Source organism: Macadamia integrifolia, chromosome 1, assembly GCF_013358625.1.
Source record: "Macadamia integrifolia cultivar HAES 741 chromosome 1, SCU_Mint_v3, whole genome shotgun sequence".
Lineage (NCBI taxonomy): Eukaryota > Viridiplantae > Streptophyta > Magnoliopsida > Proteales > Proteaceae > Macadamia > Macadamia integrifolia.
The window spans coordinates 16,126,364-16,131,363 of record NC_056557.1 but is presented as its reverse complement, the minus strand read 5'-3'; positions in this window follow the sequence as shown (position 1 = coordinate 16,131,363).

Genomic DNA, 5,000 nt, shown 5'->3' with positions numbered 1-5,000 from the left:
TCAACTCCAAAGAATGCCCCATACGTAATGTTGCTCGAGGGGTCAAGATGAACCTTAGGACTAAAGGAGTTCTCCAACACCATCCAGGGGCTAGGTGATTACTTGCCCTTGGACGGGAGGGCAAGACAAGGAGAATTTGGGAGCAAGCCATCCATGCCAAGAAAGAGGAAGATGCAAACGAGAGAACGGAGACAATCAGACAACGTTGTAGGAGGCTCAAGTTATGTGACTACAATAAGAACCCCAATAGGTATTACTCCTTATGAGTGGGAGGCTAATTTGGTTGCTGATCCAATCATCCAGGGACACAAACTATCTCCTTACGTGGAGTATTTAGTCAAGTGGAAGGGGCGACCAGAGAGCGAGACGAGATAAGAGACAGCTGGCATACTGAGATGACTCGTGAATAAAAGTACCACAAGGAGGTTGTGACGAGGGTGTAACAAATTTAGGTGGGGGAGAGTGTCACGACCTGCCCAACATAGGCCCACGGGCCTAGCTCACCAAGCCCATAGACTTAGGCCGTTGGGCTAAGTAAGGTCCAAGTTGTAGAGTTTTCTACAAAGGTGTAGTAACAATAGATATTTTATTGTAGATTTTTGTAGAAGATATTCACAGGAGATATTCTGGGAGAGATTTCTAGAGCTCCGCTAAGGAGGTGGGAAGCTTCTAGTTTCCTCCCCAACTGTTGGATGGAGGACATTTGTAAATATCTTATCCATCCTTTGTAACTTGGGGTAGGTGTTGCCTCATTTGGCAAAGGCACTCACCAAGGACCAACTAAGAGTGTTCAACCAAGCAAATGAGTTCTCAAGCCTTGTACTCAAGAGTTCTCTAGTGCTATAAGAGTTCATTCTTCTCAAACTCACTCTTATGTTCACTTCTTCTCTTTCCTAGTCCCTTAAGGAGGGTGGTTAGGCTAACTTAGCGCTAGTGGAAGTGCTAAGTGCTGGCACGGTTGCTTAGAGTGGTCTAAAGCAATGACAATGTGCTCTTGAATGGCCCAAGTGTGTGCCTACGCATGCCCCCAAGTGTTGACTACGTGTGCCCACGTGTACATAGTGAATGGATGCATAACACCCCAAGTGTTGACTACATGTGCACAATGAATGGCCCAAGTGTTGCCTAACTGTGCCCATGCATGCCCACAACTGTTGCCTAAGTGTGCACCCAAGTGTGCCTGTGCATGCTCTTGAATGCCCCAAGTGTCACCTTAAATGTGCCTATACGTGCCGCAAGTGCTGAATAAGTGTGTCTACGCGTGCACCCAAGTGTAGCCCAAGTGTCGCCTAATTGTGCTCTTGAATGCCGCAAGTGTGCACATATACGTGCGCATGATAATGCCTATGTGTGCTCCCCTAAGGGTGCCTAAGTGCATATGAAGGCAGTGCACAAGGCGGCAGTACCACATGCAGGGCCGCACAATGTGCGTGCATGGTGGCAGGCATGGCTGCACTACCACACGGAAGGCAGCTGGCATGGACTCACAAGGTGTAGGCATCGTTGCGGTCAAGGTTTCACTAGCGCATGCAAGGCTGCTGGCGTCGAGGCAGGCTGCCACACACATGGTTGCACACAAACTAGGCCACGGTTGCGAGTAAGGCTCCAGTATCGTGAGAAGGGGTGCAGGCTACCGCGCGCACATGGCTAGGGGCAAGGGTGCACACCATGCGTAAGGTGGCAGGCAACAACGCACATTGCTGCGGGAAAGGGTGCTCAACCGAACGCAAGGTGGTAGGCACGGCCGCATATGGCTGTGGGCAATGGTGCAGGCAATGCGCACTGGGCTGCTGCCCGTGCCGTACTTCCACGCACATGGTTGCGACCATGGCTGCACAAGCCTCGCAAATGATTTCGCGTGTGGCCGCACATGCCAAGCAAAAGTTTATAGGCATGGCGTACATGACAAGCAGATGGCTGCACAGCCGTGCCCCTGGCTGCCCTACCACTCACAAGGTTGCTTGCATTGCTCCACACCGCCCCCCAGGTCGCATGCATGGCTACATGTGCCACGCCCATCGCTGCCTCGCCACGCGCTTGGTTTCGGGATTTGCCAGAAGTGCCACGCACGAGGTTGCAGGCACTGCACCACCACGCGCAAGGTTACGTTGCATGGTCCCATATGCATCACCCATGGCTGCACTACCGAGCGCAAGTTCGATGGCATGGCCTCCCATGCGTCAGTCATGATGGCTGGTATGGCCGCACATGCCACGGGCATTTCAGCACTTGGCGTGCACACGGTTGCACGTATTGCTGCACTTTCGTGTCCACGTCCGTACGCACATGGCTCACACATGGGTGCTGCCGTGGTCCCCATGGCCCATGCAACAAAGGCTCCTTTGCGGCCTTCGACTGCACATGAGGCACCGACTGCTGCACAGGCCAAGGCCATGCCCACACAACATAGTTTGGGTCTTTAAATCATGTTGTGCAAAACATCCCTTTGGGTTGGAAAAGCCTTGCAATTGGCTATTTGGCACCCAAAGTACAATCATTTTCACTTAAACCCCGTATTTCCATTTTTTGGGTATTTTTCGTAATGTTTCAATCATAAAATATTAAAAAATATCAAAATATGTTGGAATAGTCCAATATTTTTCAAAAAATTCTATCAACCTTTGGAAGACATCCAAAATTTAGTTTTCAGAAAAATACATTAAAATGGATTTTTCAAAGTTTTTTGAATTTAATATGTTTTTTAATATTAAAATATTAATAAAAAAATAAATATTTATCAGAAAACTATGATTTTTATATAAAATAATCTTTGTATTTTTCCTTAATTTCATACCAAGTTTCATTTGATTTGGATATTTGAAGCTCAAAAAATAGACCGGTATATTTTTGTGGGGGGGTCATGTCTCCTTTTGGAAAGGGGCAAAGAGCATAAGAGCTACCTTGAGAAAGGGAGGTGCGCACAGAGGGGCAGTAGAAAATGAGCGAGCATGGTAGGCAAACCCAAAAGACCCATGGCATGGGAAAAAAAGTGAAATGGCACGTGGGTTTCGAGGAGTTGGCCCTTGGTGTGCGTCGAGGCCTGCGACTGCTTGCTGCTGGACGGTCATGGCTTCCTGCCTTACGCGCCATGAGCCCATAGTTGCTGTAACGTGTGCTAGTCGCGGCGCAACATGCCCAACGAAGGTGTACGTGCTTGCGAATGGTCAGCCCTTCTGTCGTACAACACCGCCCCCTTCTGTCGCACAGCGTTGCCTGCCATCGTGGGCTGCTTGGCACACATGGATGCCTACCATGCGTAGCCATGCCTCCACTTCTACTACCATATGTGCCCGTCGACGCACAGAATTTCCAAGGAAGGTGTGGCTTGTGAAAACATGTATATGGCGCATCCGTCCCGGCAGTCATCCCCTCTGCCACACACAGTTGCTTGCCATTGTGTGCTGCTGGGCACGCATGGCTGCCTGCCTTGCACTACAGTGCCTCCACATCTTCCGTCACATGCGTCTGTCACCATACAGCATGCCCAAGAGTGGCATCGCCTGTTCAAAACACCTTCACGGTATGTTGGTTTTGAAGATTTGGCCCTTGGTGTGCGTTGCGCCTACCACGGTGTGCTGCTTGGCCCTCATGGTTGCCTAATCTATACCGCTATGCCTTGACTACTATTGCCTCCTATGCTCATAGCAGCAAAGAAAGCCCAACAAAGGCTTGGCATGTATGTGAAAACAATTATAGGGCTCGTCTGTCCCGATGGTCAGCCCATCTGTCGCACACCATTGCCTGCAACCGTGTGCTGCTTGGTGCCCATGGCTCCCTACCTACCGCTACCATGCCCCCACAGTTGCTGACATATGTGTCCGTAGCTGCACAGTAGTTTCCAGAGAGGCATGGCATATTTAAACAAGTAAATGGCCAATGCGTCCCGATGTTCAGCCCCTCTGTTGCACACCGTTGCTTGCCACCCTGGGCTGTTGCGTCCACAAGGGTTCCTACCTTGTGCTACCGTGCCCTTACAGCTACTGCCAGATACGCCCATAGCCGCATGGCATGCCCAAGATAGGCTTGGCATGTGAAAATCACCATCAAGGCATGTTGGTTCCGATGATTGCCTTTGATGTGCGCTGTGGCGTGCCATGGAGTGCTGCTGGGCGTGCATGGCTCCCTGCATAGCTACTGCCACATACACCGGTAGCCACACAGCATGCCCAAGAGTTGCATGGCATGTGAAGGACAGCAACATGGCATGATGGTCCGAATGATTAGCCCCTTGTTTTGCACCTTGGCCAGCCAATGCGTGCTGGTGGGTTTGCATGGTTGCCTGCACAGTGCACCTACACCCTCATCGTAGCCTACTGCCACTTTTGCTTTTTTTGTACAGCATGCCCAAGGGAGTCATGGCATGGGAAAAATATGGAAATGACACGTTGGCCCCGTTGATTAATCCCATCTAGGCACCGTGGTAGTTTGACGTGCTTTGCTTCCTGCCATGTGTTGTTGTGCTAGTGCCACTTTTTGTGAGCGTGGTCGTAGTCACGCATTTCCACCCCTCTTTGCTCTTTGGCTTATCATCATATGTAGGTCATGGTGCAAGGGGTGGGGAGTTGTCTACATTTGACGAAATCATTGGTCAAGTCAATGTGCACAATAAATATTTGGTTGGTCCCTCCCCCCCATCCCATTGTTTTTTGTTTTTTTAAATTGCACTATCGTGGGTTTGTTGCTTGCAAGGGTTTTTTTATGGTCGGTTTTGTGGCCTATGCTATTTGGAGAAGTGCATTTCTAAATCGTGCCTAGGTGTGGAGGTGCTTGCATGCCTTTTTGCGGCCAGTGTTATAACACGACATTAACATGGGTCTCTGGAGAACATAGGTTGCAAGCTTGCAGGTGGTGGTAGATCATGAGTCCCTTCCCCCTCCTTGCTTTTTAAAAAAATTTCCATTCTCGTGGGTATGTTACTTGCAAGAGTTTTGTCATGCTCGGTTTTGTGGCCTTTGGTATTTGGAGGAATGCATTTCTAAGTCATGCCTAAGTGCGGAGGT